Source organism: Schistocerca cancellata, chromosome 8 (genome assembly GCF_023864275.1).
Source record: "Schistocerca cancellata isolate TAMUIC-IGC-003103 chromosome 8, iqSchCanc2.1, whole genome shotgun sequence".
Lineage (NCBI taxonomy): Eukaryota > Metazoa > Arthropoda > Insecta > Orthoptera > Acrididae > Schistocerca > Schistocerca cancellata.
In genome coordinates this window covers 11,155,750-11,173,126 of record NC_064633.1, presented here as the reverse complement: position 1 = coordinate 11,173,126, position 17,377 = coordinate 11,155,750, and the positions used below count along the sequence as shown (strand labels likewise).

Genomic DNA, 17,377 nt, shown 5'->3' with positions numbered 1-17,377 from the left:
TGGAAACATCCCCCAAGGCTGTGGCTGAGCCATGTCTCCGTAATATCCTTTCTTTCAGGAGTGCTAGTTCTGCAGGGTTCGCAGGAGAGCTTCTGTAAAGTTTAGAAGGTAGGAGATGCGATACTCGCAGAAGTAAAGCTGTGAGGACGGGGCGTGAGTCGTGCTTGGGTAGCTCAGTTGGTCCGCCGGCATGCTAGCTCAGCGTGTTAGGTCAGAGGGTTGCGTGCCCTCTGTAATAATAAAAAAAAACTGAGTTAATCGATCATCAACGAACTTAAACGGATGTCTTACGACGTCCGCCACGAACAGAGGCAGCGAACAAAATGAGATTAAAAACAAAAAAAAACAAAAAAATGTTGGCAGAGAACTTGCCCGCGAAAGGCAAAGGTCCCGAGTTCGAGTCTTGGTCCGCCACACAGTTTTAATCTGCCAGGAAGTTTCATATCAGCGCACACTCCACTGCAGAGTGAAAATATCATTCTAGAAATATTGCGAGTATTGAGCAGAATGTTGATAGTGGATGTTGTCACATTTTCGCCGACTGCTACGAAGTTCGATTCGGCAGTCGCGTATTTCAGTCTTGTTGCATACCTTTCATCTCAGTGTAGCACTTCCACCCTACAGGCTCAATTATTTGTTGAATGTAATCCATTCTGTACCTCCCACTACAGTTCTTATCCTCTACAGCTACCTCGTGTACCATGGAGATCATTCCCTGATGTCTTAACACACGTCTTATCATCCTGTCTCTTTTTATTGACAGTGCTTTCCGTATGCACTTTTCCTTGCCAATTCTGTGGAGATCCTCCACATTCCTTTTCCCCCACCTAATTTTCAATGTCTTTGCAGCACTACATCTTAAACGCTTCTATACTGTTCTTGTCCGGTTTTCCCTCAGTGTATGATTTACTACCATAGAATGGTATATCAAAGTTAGAAACTGTTTATATTTCATGCGGCAGCATAGCACACCACGTGAAAAGTAGCCATACTGTATTCATCCAGTATGTGAATGAGAGCACTTAACTACCTCCATCAAACTTTACCCATAATTCCTTCACTGTTCGAAACTTTTTCTCACTGACGTCATACACCCAATAATGAAAAGAAGTGAGATTATCGCTTACTACATTTTCACTGATATGCAGCAAAACTTTCAGCAATGAGCATGACATCTTAATTTATTTCTTCTTTGCTGTTAACTGTAATGGCTGCACATTTTGGAGATATTAACACTGAATTTACGAGCAAAGTTATGTCATTGTACGACACATATTTGAAGAGATATAACGTCATAAACAATGAGACTGAAAATTTAATTCATTTTAAAACGAAGCGCAAATATACCCGGACTATAAATATCTGGTGATTGATAATTTGAATTCTTAGCGGCAAGTTTCTATTTGATGTTTACATTAGCCTGTGGGTGAATAATTCGAAACTAAGAAAACCAACATATTTAGGAAATAGCACCTTCAACCATAAAGGAGTTTTTATGCTGTTGTTGTTGTGGTCTTCAGTCGTGAGACTGGTTTGATGCAGCTCTCCATGCTACTCTATCCTGTGCAAGCTTCTTCATCTCCCAGTATCTACTGCAACCTACATCCTTCTGAATCTGCTTAGTGTATTCATCTCTTGGTCTCCCTCTACGATTTTTACCCTCCACACTGCCCTCCAATGCTAAATTTGTGATCCCTTGATGCCTCAAAACATGTCCTACCAACCGATCCCTTCTTCTAGTCAAGTTGTGCCACAAACTTCTCTTCTCCCCAATCCTATTCAATACCTCCTCATTAGTTACGTGATCTACCCACCTTATCTTCAGCATTCTTCTGTAGCACCACATTTCGAAAGCTTCTATTCTCTTCTTGTCCAAACTAGTTATCGTCCATGTTTCACTTCCATACATGGCTACACTCCATACAAATACTTTCAGAAACGACTTCCTGACACTTAAATCTATACTCGATGTTAACAAATTCCTCTTCTTGAGAAACGCTTTCCTTGCCATTGCCAGTCTACATTTTATATCCTCTCTACTTCGACCATCATCGGTTATTTTACTCCCTAAATAGCAAAACTCCTTTACTACTTTAAGTGTCTCATTTCCTAATCTAATTCCCTCAGCATCACCCGACTTAATTTGACTACATTCAATTATCCTCGTTTTGCTTTTGTTGATGTTCATCTTATATCCTCCTTTCAAGACACTGTCCATTCCGTTCAACTGCTCTTCCAAGTCCTTTGCTGTCTCTGACAGAATTACAATGTCATCGGCGAACCTCAAAGTTTTTACTTCTCCTCCATGAATTTTAATACCTACTCCGAATTTTTCTTTTGTTTCCTTTACTGCTTGCTCAATATACAGATTGAATAGCATCGGGGAGAGGCTACAACCCTGTCTTACTCCTTTCCCAACCACTGCTTCCCTTTCATGCCCCTCGACTCTTATAACTGCCATCTGGTTTCTGTACAAACTGTAAATAGCCTTTCGCTCCCTGTATTTTACCCCTGCCACCTTCAGAATTTGAAAGAGAGTATTCCAGTTAACATTGTCAAAAGCTTTCTCTAAGTCTACAAATGCTAGAAACGTAGGTTTGCCTTTTCTTAATCTTTCTTCTAAGATAAGTCGTAATGTCAGTATTGCCTCACGTGTTCCAACATTTCTACGGAATCCAAACTGATCTTCCCCGAGGTCGGCTTCTACCAGTTTTTCCATTCGTCTGTAAAGAATTCGCGTTAGTATTTTGCAGCTGTGACTTATTAAACTGATAGTTCGGTAATTTTCACATCTGTCAACACCTGCTTTCTTTGGGATTGGAATTATTATATTCTTCTTGAAGTCTGAGGGTATTTCGCCTGTCTCATACATCGTGCTCACTAGATGGTAGAGTTTTGTCATGACTGGCTCTCCCGAGGCCATCAGTAGTTCAAATGGAATGTTGTCTACTCCCGGGGCCTTGTTTCGACTCAGGTCTTTCAGTGCTCTGTCAAACTCTTCACGCAGTATCTTATCTCCCATTTCGTCTTCATCTACATCCTCTTCCATTTCCATAATATTGTCCTCAAGTACATCGCCCTTGTATAAACCCTCTATATACTCCTTCCACCTTTCTGCCTTCCCTTCTTTGCTTAGAATTGGGTTGCCATCTGAGCTCTTGATATTCATACAAGTGGTTCTCTTCTCTCCAAAGGTCTCTTTAATTTTCCTGTAGGCAGTATCTATCTTACCCCTAGTGAGACAAGCCTCTACATCCTTACATTTGTCCTCTAGCCATCCCTGCTTTTATGCTAAACGTCAAATATTTGGAACTTTAACTCATTTCGGCATGTGGGGATTACACATGGCATCTAAGCATGAATGTCTCAGCCTGTATCCTCCCTGATTTAGACTAAACAGTATAATCGTGCCATGGCTGGTAAAACAGTAATCCCTCGAAAGATGCTACAGTCCCGTCTCTAACCCTGCTGAAAAGCAGACCTGTTTACAGTCCCCCTCCAGCCATCATCCAGGATTATACATTTCAAAATTTCCTCTACCTCCAGTCCGGAAGTCTGCAAGGTTTCAGTCACTCTTGCTGCGTACAGTCATCATTCTACCCTGCGTGAATAATCTCTGTCAGTCGTCTGCAAAGATTAGTATTACTTTCTTTTCTAGAGCGAAAGACCAGATTTTTGTCGTAAGTTTCCGTTGTTGATACATGCAGACCATAGCAAATCGTTAAGGAGGACCCCTGTAAATCAGCTGAAGTTGAGAACTCTGTGACGATTTTTGGTTAGACTGCAAGGAATAAAGTGCAGGATTTAACACCCTGTCGATGCTAAGGTCAATGAAGATGAAGGTGATACTCGAATAGGACAGGATGAGGAAGAAAACCGGATGCGACATCTATAGGGGGAAATATTGTAGCCTCTCCCTTAATCTATTGAGAAAAAACACAGAAACCTAACATGGCGTGGCACGAATCTGAACCCCGATAATACCATATGCATGTTCGATTAAACCAATTTTGATCCTTTGCCAATATTCTATTTATAGTTTCGCCTCCTCATCCCTCACAAAACACATCCAACTCATTCACATTTCCCACGAATTCATTGCATGCTACTGATTCGATTCGCACGCCTCTGCAACATCGTTTTCCTCCAGCCTGAACTGGCCAGTGTTCTTTAAAATCAGCCCAGCTAACGTAATTTTATGCTTCAAATACCCCGCATATAATCTTTTTAATCATCCTGAATGGCTTTTTCACACATTTTCAAAGTTAAATTCGTCATTTAAAATTAACTTTATGGCAGCTTTTTGATCTTATTTCTGTGATTTGTTGCTACAGTATGGGCTCCTCCAAACTCCTTGACTACATTCAACTGAATACCACACAAACAATACTTGTTCAAATTTGCCAATCGAAACGAGTATACAGGGTGAGTCACCTAACATTACCGCTGGATATATTTCGTAAACCACATCAAATACTGACGAATCGATTCCACAGACTGAACGTGAGGAGAGGGGCTAGTGTAATTGGTTAATACAAACCACAAAAAAATGCACGGAATTATGTTTTTTAACACAAACCTACGTTTTTTTTAAATGGAACCCCGTTAGTTTTGTTAGCACATTTGAACATATAAACAAATACATAATCAGTGCCGTTTGTTGCATTGTAAAATGTTAATTACATCCGGAGATATTGTAACCTAAAGTTGACGCTTGAGTACCACTCCTCCGCTGTTCGATCGTGTGTATCGGAGAGCACCGAATTATGTAGGGATCCAAAGGGAACGGTGATGGACCTTAGGTACAGAAGAGACTGGAACAGCACATTTCGTCCACATGCTAACACCTTTTTATTGGTCTTTTTCACTGACGCACATGTATATTACCATGTGGGGTGAGGTACACGTACACAAGTGGTTTCCGTTTTCAATTATGGAGTGGAAAAGAGTGTGTCCCGACATGTCAGGCCAATAGATGTTCAATGTGGTGGCCATCATTTGCTGCATACAATTGCAATCTCTGGCGTAATGAATGTCGTACACGCCGCGGTACATCTAGTGTAATGTCGTCGCAGGCTGCCACAATACGTTGTTTCATACCCTCTGGGGTTGTAGGCACATCACGGTACACATTCTCCTTTAACGTACCCCACAGAAAGAAGTCCAGAGGTGTAAGGTCAGGAGAACGGGCTGGCCAATTTATGCGTCCTCCACGTCCTATGAAACGCCCGTCGAACATCCTGTCAAGGGTCAGCCTAGTGTTAATTGCGGAATTTGCAGGTGCACCATCATGCTGATACCACATACGTCGATGCGTTTCCAGTGGGACACACTCTATTCCACTTCGTAATTGAAAACGGAAACCACGTGTGTACGTGTACCTCACCCCTCATGGTAATGTACATGTGCGTCAGTGAAAAAGACCAATAAAAAGGTGTTAGCATGTGGACGTGATGTGCTGTTCCAGTCTCTTCTGTACCTAAGGTTCATCACCGTTCCCTTTGGATCCCTACGTAATTCGGTGCTCGCCGATACACACGATCGAACAGCGGAGGAGTGGTGCTCAAGCGTCAACTTTAGGTAACAATATCTCCGGATGTAATTAACATTTTACAATGCAACAAACGGCACTGATTACGTATTTGTTTATATGTTCAGATGTGCTAACAAAACTAAAGGGGTTCCATTTTAAAAAAAACGTAGGTTTGTGTTAAGAAACATACTTCCGTGCATTTTTTATGGTTTGTATTAACCAATTACACTAGCCCTTCTCCTCACGTTCGGTCTGTGGAATCGATTCGTCAGTATTTGATGTGGTTTACGAAATATATCCAGTGGTAACGTTAGGTGACTCACCCTGTATATCTATCCATTTCGTACCCAAACAGTGAACTCTCTCGTATCAGTAAGTATCAGGCGCTGTTCGTCTCCTTTAATGACATAACATCCTTAGGATAAAAGTACGGCCGGCCGGAGTGGCCGAGCGGTTAAAGGCGCTACAGTCTGGCACCGCACGACCGCTGCGGTCGCAGGTTCGAATCCTGCCTCGGGCATGGATGTGTGTGATGTCCTTAGGTTAGTTAGGTTTCAGTAGTTCTAAGTTCTAGGGGACTTATGACCACAGCAGTTGAGTCCCATAGTGCTCAGAGCCATTTGGACCATTTTTTTTTTTTGGATAAAAGTACCTACCCCTTTTGAATTCTAGTGTACGAAATTTTGCTCTCCCACAGTATGACTCTATAGTGTCGTTGATACTGTAAATATACCCATGTATCCGGAATCGCTCCGCAATTTCTGATCTGTGCTGCCTTTCAACATTTTTATTTTCTCCCCACAAGGAATCTTCTTCTCTTTTACAGAGCTTTCCTTTCTTTCTTTCTTTTTTTAAAAAAAAGCACGTTCCACCTGGAACTTACGAGTAGTTTCAGCTACCTGATCAGACAAGTAAATATGACTTCTCTTCGCAGGTGTTCCTGCAGTGCCTCTTTGATTGCGGAAATTTTGTTTCTCACAACTTCTTTACGTTTTTAGCATCAAAATCCTTTACTTAAGAGTACTTGGCTACATTATTAATTTCCTCTCGTACACTAGCTACAGTTGGCTGTAATTACTGATGACATGTCTGAAAGTCTTTTCTTGAATCTCGTAATAGGGTCCACTCCCAGCTTTTCACTACTAGATGCCTAGGTTACACGTACCTGCGTCGCTTGTGGAGTTACCTTGCCTTCCAGAATATCAGCTAACTCCTTTGACCTTTCTCCGATCTCTGTACCTGCTTTAAGAGTTAAGTCTTCACCTGTTTCCACGATCAAAACCATTCTTTGCCAGTTTTTGATCTAACGAGCATTGCATGACGTAGACATCGTGTCTGTAGATTGCAGTTTTACGTCGTAAGCAACCAGTTCCGGATCGACTGCCGCCAATTATAACAATTTTGACTCTTATAATACGATCTGCTACAATTATGAATTAAAAGCCCAATACTGTGGACGTTATACACTGTTATACACTGTCATAAAAGACTATCATGAGACTTAAACTGTGTACCCAGGATAACAAAATAAAGTAACACTACATAAGATACAAAATATGATGGAGCAGTCGGGTAAAATGATCAGCCGAAGACTTTTTAGAGAGGTTAGGTACGGTTAGCAGCTAGAGTGGGGTCGTACCAACACTGACTGTCATGCAGTCTAGTTCTGACTTACAGCTTAGATATATTCCATACTGATTTGCGTGCTATACATTTATTGAACACAATTTTTGATTAATTCGTGTAGGAGTACGTTTGAAATATTTCGAACTGGAAAATGTTGTATCAGTTGTGAATGCAATCGAAGCCACGAAGAAAAATCGTACATATGACATAATATAATATGTATACATGAATTTAGTCATGCGCGTAAGGGGACCGATGACCTCGCTGTTTCATTTCCTCCCCCAGACCACCCAACCAATCATGCGCGTAAGTAGAGCGCAATTTAGTCATAGAGTGACTGCGATTAGTAGATAAAATGTTCAGAACATTGATCTGAATGTTTTTTGTTACCTGTCAGTTATCTCCTTATGGGAAGAACAATACATTTACTCTCTTACATAAAGATTTTGATATGGTCAAAAGTATGAAAATTGGAATTTCGACGGCATTATTCTCACAAGACATGGATTTTATTCTGAAGAACTCCAATAATTACTTTAAATGGAGCTGTATTGACCTATTAGCAACAGAATAAACTTTGCTCAGTCAGTTTAGAAATGCATAGAGCTGTGTCTGCAGCTGCAAATATAAATGCTATCTTCTTGATGTTGCAAAGAATCCAAAATGTTGCCGAAAAATCAGCTTCATTTTTCTGTTTTCTGTAAGGTGGCTACAACGCGCTTGATATTGAAAATTCTAAGTCATCGATACATTAATATAGAGAACAACTCCAAAGCTTCAGCAATAATATTTTCAGTCTTGTTTTACTTGTAAATGTCCACCATTAAATTTTTTCAAACCTACCAGCCATTTTTAAATTCAAATTAATCAGATACTGGGGAGATAGCTTCAGCCATGTCGCAGGTTAAATACAACTGCACAATTGAAAACATCAAGCAGTAGAACACTGTTAACGACAGCGCAGTTCGCACTCATCTTAAAAGGCTTTATTCTATGGACGCGGGAAACTTCTGCGGAAGTTGGATATGAAAATATTTAGGGTAATATATTGTCATCCTTTTATTCCCCAAATATCAAATAAAGTTTGGAAATTTACAACGCCAACGCTTTTCTTTAATTTCTTCGGTGAAACAGCACTACGTCTTCCAAAAAAGGGTGGTCAGAAAAATTTATAATATCACTGTCTAATGTTTTTAGTGGTACATTGACAAATTTGGCAATATTCGCTAATTACTTTAATAGCGTTCAAAAATATATGGTGACAGCACAATCAGTAGTATTTATACTCTAGCTCATACACCATTTAATTGCTTATTTCGTATTTCGTAACATTCTGTTATTTCGTGAATGTATTGGTGACTACCCCAAAGAAATCAGCTTTCGACCCTGCAACATTGGTTTTTTTCTACATATGTACACTCCCTTGCGACACGATTTTCCCAGCAATCGATGATTTGCTGGAGACCTTGGTGGTTCAACTATCTCGTCCTCCTTCGGAAAATGACCAACAAACAGTGATTCCTGTCTTCATTAGAGGTAAGAGGAAAACGTGACTGGCTGTCATGTGAAGGGAATGCGTCTTTGTGTGAGGTGTCTGTGTGGGGTGGGGGAGGGGGAGACAGGGAGAGTCAGGCAAAACACTTACAGCTCACAGAAGCAGCAGGAGTGACAGTTTCATGTGCAGAATGAACTGGGACGTGGAAACTTTGGGCGGCGACTTCTGTCGTCGTGTTAGCAAACCGATCCATTAGTGACCATTTCTTCCAAAATTTCCTCTATTGGAATACGTAGGGATTGGAGCACCTTGCCCTCGACTTTCCTTGCTAATCTCGGTTCTTCACAGACGAACGGTTTATCACTACGTTGTTCGTAATTTACACTTGTTTGCTCACACCTGGCAGTGTCTTCGCCAGCTAGCCACTACGTCATATGACGTCACACTGTTGCCGTACACTTCCAGTAATTGAGCATCAATTGTTTCAGGTTTTTGTACTTTCATCTGTTATTGCCTTTGTTTTCTTCAGTCCGAAGACTGGTTTGATGCAGCTCTCCATGCCACTCCAACCTGTGCAAGCCTCTTCGTCTAAGAATGACTGCAACTTGCGTCCTTCTGAATCTGCTTACTGTATTCATCTCTTGGTCTCCCTCTACGAATTTTACGCTCTACACTTCTCTCCAATACTGAACTGATGATCCATTGATGTCTCAGAATGTGTTCTCAACCGATCCGTTCTTTTAAAAGGGTTGTGCCACAAATTTCTTTTTGTCCCCAATTCTAGTCATTGCCTCCTCATTAGTTATGTGATCTACCCGTCTTCACCATTCGTCTGTAGAACCACATTTCAAAGGTTTCTACTCTTCCTTCTTCAGTAGAAAACCAAGTTTCATGCGATAGTACACACTACCAATGGAATACGTCATTTGGTTTCTGCCCCTCTAGTGGCTTTCTACGGTACCGCAATACTGGCATTTTTGTCTGTACTAGGACTGCAGACATGTACCGGTACTTGGCGACACACGGTGTAATTATTACCGGCAGATAAATTTGTATTTTTGTAGATGGCAAAACTATATGACTGCCCCACAGAAGATTTTCGGATGTGGCTTTTAGATCTCATGGAGCAGCTTCTAATCAAATATCTTTCAACCACAGAACATGTTCCGCTATATGATCGTTTATGTTACATATGGCAAGTGCATAGTCAACCACACTCCTGCTCTACGCGCTTCTTCCGTTTCCCTATGACGAGCGCTCTGTTGGTCCGTCTGGGGTTGATGTTCATCCTGTGTCTGTCCTCCCAGATGTTGTCACTCCACCTCATTCTCGCGCATCTTCTTCTTCTCGTTCTGCATACCAGCCTGCAGAATTTTACTGCAGGTGGTCTAGTGTGTAACGTTCTTCCTAAGTGACCAGCCCAGCTCAGCCTTCTCTTCTTTAGCACTCCAACAATGTTATGGTATTTGTACAGCTCCGGTAGTTTTTCACTTTTTTACTATCCAGCATTCCACACTATTTTCATCAATTACAGGTCCAAAAATATTCCCAAGTGTTTTCCTTTCGAATTTTAACAGTTTTTCTTAATATTTCTTACTAAATATTAAGGTACAAATGATTCAAAACACTATAGGACTTAACATCTGAGGTCATCAGCCCCTAGACTTAGAACTACTTTACCTAAGGACATCACATACATCCATGACGAGGCGGGATTCGAACCTGCGACCGTAGCAGCATCGCGGTTCCGGACTGAAGCGCCTAGAACCGCTCGGCCACAGTGGACGGCGTAAATATTAAGGTCTCATGTCTGTATATTATCACTAGTGCCGTAGTTGACGGACAGAAACGTATTTTGAAGTTAATGGTTCAAATGGCTCTGAGCGCTATGGGACTTAACATCTGTGGTCATCAGTCCCCTAGAGCTTAGAACTACTTAAACCTAACTAACCGAAGGACATCACACACATCCATGCCCGAGGCAGGATTCGAACCTGCTACCGTAGCGGTCACGCGGTTCCAGACTGAAGCGCCTAGAACCGCACGGACACACCGGCCTGCTGAATTTAATGCTAAGTGAAATTTGCGTCATATATTGATACAACCAACAACTTTATTTTTGGCTGCTGCGAGAAGGGCATGTATTTCTGTATTTGTTTCGTTGTCTTTACTAAGACGACTCACTAACTGCCGCGTTGTTAGAGTTACGGTGAAGCTACTCCTGGATATCCAGTGTGGGCTGTAACTATCGTACGGCAACGAAACTTGGTCGATATTCTAGTGTGTTAATGCTAACCGATTCATGCTGGAAAAATATTAGTTCTAATTTTGACCACCAGGTGCAAATCTGGTGCTGTACGGCATGTCTTCGACGTCTTTGGGGCTTATATTGAAAAAAAAAAAAGTAAATGTGTAAGTGGTGGTCAGTAATGAACTCAACCCTATGCGTTTCTCAGTTGTTTGCCATGTCATGTTCCTAATCGATCATGTATGGAAATATTTCTATACATGTTTCTTATATTCACAGCGCCAGATTTGCACCTGGTGGCCAAAATTGCGACTAACTTTTTTTCCATTGTAAATTGGATCCACTTTAATGTATCTGAATATATACCACGTTTCGCTGCCATACGATAATTATAGCACACACTCGACTTTTATGAACAGCTATACAGGGTTATTACAAATGATTGAAGCGATTTCACAGCTCTACAATAACTTTATTATTTGAGATATTTTCACAATGCTTTGCACACACATACAAAAACTCAAAAAGGTTTTTTTAGGCATTCACAAATGTTCGATATGTGCCCCTTTAGTGATTCGGCAGACATCAAGCCGACAATCAAGTTCCTCCCACACTCGGCGCAGCATGTCCCCATCAATGAGTTCGAAAGCATCGTTGATGCGAGCTCGCAGTTCTGGCACGTTTCTTGTTAGAGGAGATTTAAACACTGAATCTTTTACATAACCCCACAGAAAGTCGGGTTAAGTCGGGAGAGCATGGAGGCCATGACATGAATTGCTGATCATGATCTCCACCACGACCGATCCATCGGTTTTCCAATCTCCTGTTTAAGAAATGCCGAACATCATGATGGAAGTGCGGTGGAGCACCATCCTGTTGAAAGATGAAGTCGGCGCTGTCGGTCTCGAGTTGTGGCATGAGCCAATTTATTCGTCGACTTCCGCGGGCTACGCGTGAAACTTGCCCGCACGTGTTCAACCGTTTCTTCTCTCACTGCAGGCCGACCCGTTGATTTCCCCTTACAGACGCATCCAGAAGCTTTAAACTGCGCATACCATCGCCGAATGGAGTTAGCAGTTGGTGGATCTTTGTTGAACTTCGTCCTGAAGTGTCATTGCACTGTTATGAGTGACTGATGTGAGTGCATTTCAAGCACGACATACGCTTTCTCGGCTCCTGTCGCTATTTTGTCTCACTGCGCTCTCGAGTGCTCTGGCGGCAGAAACCTGAAGTGCGGCTTCAGCCGAACAAAACTTTATGAGTTTTTCTACGTATCTGTAGTGTGTCGTGACCATATGTCAATGAATGGAGCTACAGTGAATTTATTAAATCGCTTTAGTCATTTTTAATAGCCCTGTATTTTCATTAGAACCATCTGGTACTTGTGCCAGTCAACTGTAAATCCATCTATTGGCTAACGTATGTATATGTTAATGGAAAACTGTTTTACGTATGATATGATGTTTCACAGTGCCGTTTCCACTGCGCCATTTCGTTCGGTGAGCTTTTGGGTATTTCCTATCCCCCCCCCCCCCACCCCCCACCCCAAAGCTAAAGCTCAGCTGCAACTGCCCTGATCGTGTTCCGCCGAGTCGTCTTTCACACAAACGCCCTTCTCTCCTGAGCAGGGCACTCATCTATTCTCCGAGCGTCCAGGAGCACTAGGGGGCTATCGGATGGCAGCTTCGGCGCGGTGTTAACGGCTGATCGATGCTGCCGCTGAGACCCGGAAATTCCCTGTTACCGGCCGGGACTCGCCGGCGCCGGCAGTAGCCGCGCAGCCCCGCTGCATTCTCGGAATCGCTGCCCCCACTACCTCCCCGTCCCACTGCCCTCTCCCACGGATCGCCAGCACGAAGAACTTAACCCTGAAGTAGACGCGGAACACGACTGGGTGAATGTTTGCGCTGCACTGTGTGTGGGTGTGGTTTGAGGTTTTCGGGCGCTAAACAGCGTGGTCATCAGCGCCCAAACGCATAGAAACAGGAACACATGCAGTGAAGGTACGAAGACAGACACCGAACAAGGAGAACGGCTAAAAGACACAGACCTGACGCAGTTCCAAATCCTCACATACAGAGGCAAAACGAGAGGAGAAGAAACGCACTAAAAGAGGAAAGGAAACACAAGGAAAAGAGAACAGAAATCGAAGTGAAACAAGTAGGTAATCGTGACTGGCGGACCTCTTACCTACAGCCTGGGCGAGCCAGTCACCCAGCAGCACATTAAAATCCTCTCCCTAAAATCCGAGGCAACAAATTGGACAGGACACAAAACCGTAAGACCTTAACCACAGCCGTTGCGTCGTCTTGCAAAATAGAGGGCAAATCCGGTGGCAAGGAAACCACCGCCCTCTGGTCAGAGAATAAAGGACAGTCAAGTAAAATGTGGCGGACCGTAATCTGGACGCCACAAGCACTGCAGATTGGGGGGTCCTCCCGCCGGAGTAAAAAACCGTGCGTTAAGGGACTGTGCCCGATGCGGAGGCGAGTGGGGAGCACCTCATCCCGCCTGCATGACTGGTAGGACGTACGCCATGGCCGCGTGGTGGCTTTGACCAGACGCAGCTTATTTTCACCGACTGCCAGCCACTCCTCTTCCCATTGACGCATAACACGAAAACGCAAAAGGGAGGTAACAGCATGGAGGCGGACGGCACATTCAACAACGTGAGGGAGGGAACATGCATCTTTGGCAGCCACATCCGCCAGTTCGTTTCCCCTAATTCCCACGTGCCCCGGCACCCAGCAGAAAGAAACCTCCTTCCCCTGCCGTTGCAGGTGGAGTAGGGCATCATGGATGTTCTGGACGACCGTATCCGCTGGGTACAAGTGTTGCATGGTCTGCTAACTGTTACTTCACTTCAGCAGTATGCGCTGACAATCTGATTCAGGTTCTCGTACTGTTTCTGAAGAGATAAAGACAAAACTTGAGTGGGTCCTTCTCGATCTTTTCCGTTCCTCACCTTGAGCTCAGCATTTAATGGCCTCTGCTGTGTCGCACTCAGGTAAACGGTAACAAGGAGTTTATTTGACAATAACGTCTACTTCGATAGTAGTAAACACAGGCCAAGCATAAATAACAGGAGTAGCATAATAGGAGTAAAGCTACTGGCATAGATACTCAAAAAAACTTCGGAACACAATAAGGCCAGAGTGACAGTAAGTGCAAGGGCCACTTGATGACGACGAATTTAACAGAGAAAACACTGGTGGAATGCTCTGTTTGGAAATAAACAATGGCTGGAACTTATTTGGGGGTGAGCACTTGCTGGATGCTAACTACATGGTCTGCAGTCTGAGTCTGACGACTGCTATACGTTAGGTTTAATAACATGACAATAAGAGTCTGGGCGGAAAAGGTGGACGTTCGGTTCAGAATAACGTCACTAATGATTTTTCTTGTTTTGTTTTAGGGTTTAAGAACAGCTAGCGTCATACGCAGCCATGTCAAAACTGTAAAGCACGAATACAGAAAGAGGAGTAAAAACGTCACATGTCAATCCCAACTGACGGAAGAGAAGACAGCTAAAAACAGGGACGTGGAGAAAGATCTGTAAAATACGCCATAGAAAATCGGAGGTCACGATCGAAAAATTGAATGGCCTTCACCATATTGCTACTACGGATAAAAAGTAAAACAAGGTCGGCAGACCGCGCGCCATTCGCTAAAACGGACGATAGCTCAGACGAATGTAAATGTAAATGTCGAGTGACAAGGGCCTCCCGTTGGGTAGATCGTTCGTCGGGTGCAAGTCTTTCGATTTGGCGCCACTTCGGCGACTTGCACGTCAATGGGGATGAAATGATGATGTTTAGGACAACACAACACCGAGTCCCTGAGCGGAGAAAATCTCCGACCCAGCCGGGAATCGAATCCGGGCCCTTAGGATTGACATTCTGTCGCGGTGGCCACTCAGCTACCGGGGGCGGACACCCAGACTAATGATGAACACATTATTCGGCTGCAGAGGCTAACATTCTAAGATAACAACCAGTGTCAGAGTCGGGAAGAAGTACTGACGATGACTTCTGACTGTGGCTTTTGTCCCTAACGATAGACTTCTAGAGACAACCTGTTTGATGGGATAGCATGGGATAGCTCCCGTTTGGACCAGGAGAGGCTCTCGAAGCCAGAGTGACTCGTCCTGTCCAAGCGCCGGCTTATACAGGGCTATTACAAATGATTGAAGCGATTTCATAAATTCACTGTAGCTCCATTCATTGACATATGGTCACGACACACTACAGATACGTAGAAAAACTCATAAAGTTTCGTTCGGCTGAAGCCGCACTTCAGGTTTCTGCCGCCAGAGTGCTCGAGAGCGCAGTGAGACAAAATGACGAGAGGAACCGAGAAAGCGTATGTCGTGCTTGAAATGCACTCACATCAGTCAGTCATAACAGTGCAACGACACTTCAGGACGAAGTTCAACAAAGATCCACCAACTGCTAACACCATTCGGCGATGGTATGCGCAGTTTAAAGCTTCTGGATCCCTCTGTAAGGGGAAATCAACGGGTCGGCCTACAGTGAGCGAAGAAACGGTTGAACGCGTGCGGGCAAGTTTCACGCGTAGCCCGCGGAAAATTGGCTCATGCCACAACTGGAGACCGACAGCGCCGACTTCATCTTTCAACAGGATGGTGCTCCACTGCACTTCCATCATGATGTTCGGCATTTCTTAAACAGGAGATTGGAAAACCGATGGATCGGTCGTGGTGATCACGATCAGCAATTCATGTCATGGCCTCCACGCTATCCCCACTTAACCCCATGCGATTTCTTTCTGTGGGGTTATGTGAAAGATTCAGTGTTTAAACCTCCTCTACCAAGAAACGTGCCAGAACTGCGAGCTCGCATCAACGATGCTTTCGAACTCATCGATTAGGACATGCTGCGCCGAGTGTGGGAGGAACTAGATTATCGGCTTGATGTCTGCCGAATCTCTAAAGGGGCACATATCGAACATTTGTGAATGCCTAAAATAACTTTTTGAGTTTTTGTATGTGTGTGCAAAGCATTTTGAAAATATCTCAAATAATGAAGTTATTGTAGAGCTGTGAAATCGCTTCAATCATTTGTAATAACCCTGTAGTGTATGTAATGGCTGTAAATGCAGATTTTTCTATTGGTGACTGAGAACGGTGTACTGAACAACATTACATCGGTATTTACGTGATTTACAGACCAATAACTGTAGCTATTACAAGTCGTGTGGTGATAACTCTGCCGGGGTCCACCGCGAGGCGCTACCTTCGCCGACTCACAGCGCCAGTGGTCCAGGAGAAAGCTGGACCCCAAGCGGCGAGTGCCTGAGATGTAGTCACTGGAGTCATGACGAGATGTGAATGGGTGTCATGTGAAAAGAATGTGTCTGTGTGTGACGTGTGCGTGTGTATGTGTGGGGGGGGGGGGGCATGGAATGTTTGGCAAAACACTAACGGCCCACAGAAGCTGCATGTGTGACTGTGTCATGTGCAAGAACGGTTGTTGACTGGGTGTTGTGTGATGTCCTTAGGTTGGTTAGGTTTAAGTAGTTCTAAGTTCCAGGGGACTGATGACCATAGATGTTAAGTCCCATAGTGCTCAGAGCCATTTGAAAAGTTACTTTTTTTATGCAAGAACGGGCTGGGCAATTGAAACCAGTGGGCAGTGACCTTACTCCTTGGTTAGGGAACTGATCCCTGGGTAATTTCCACTTCTCCCACTATTTGCTCGATTGGGATACACCGGACACCAAGCACCAGGGCTTTCACTTCTGTTGTTAATCCCAGTTCTTCTTAGACAGATGTATGTCACTTTGTTCTTCGCCATTTATAAACTATGTGAACAAAAGTATCCAGACACCCCCAGGAACATACTTTTTTCTTGTTAGGTGCTTTGTGCTGCCACCTACTGCCAGGTACTCCGTATCAGCAACCTCAGTAGCCATTAGACATCGTGAGAGAGCAGAATGGTGCGCTCCGCGGAACTCACGGACTTCGAACGTGGTCAGGTGATTGGGTGTCACTTGGTCACTTGTACCTTAAGTCTGTACGCGAGATTTCCACACTCCTAATCATCCCTAGGCCCGCTGTTTCCGATGTGATAGTGAAGTGGAAACGTGAAGGGACACGTACAGCACAAAAGCGTACAGGCCGACAGAGACCGCCGACAGTTGTAGAGGGTCGTAATGTGTGATAGGCAGACATCTATCCAGACCATCACACAGGAGTCCCAAACTGCATCAGGAGCAACTACAAGTACCATTAAAGGTAGGCGGGAGGAGAGAAAACATAGATTTCATGGTCGAGCGGCTGCTCATAAGCCAGAAATCACGCCTATAAATGCCAAACGACGCTTCGCTTGGTGTAAGGCGCGTAAACATTCGACGACTGAACAGTGGAAAAACGTTGTGTGGACTGACGAATCACGGCACACAATATGGCTATCCGATGGCATGGTGTGGGTATGGCGGATACCCGGTGAACGTG

The 17,377-nt window shown here is 43.8% G+C and overlaps 1 protein-coding gene across 1 annotated transcript in view; it reads left to right on the top strand.

The window, feature by feature from the left end:
- The window catches only part of LOC126094963 (acetylcholine receptor subunit alpha-L1), a 713,068-nt gene that overhangs the window by 425,781 nt on the left and 269,910 nt on the right, over positions 1-17,377 (top strand). The window lies entirely within an intron of this gene.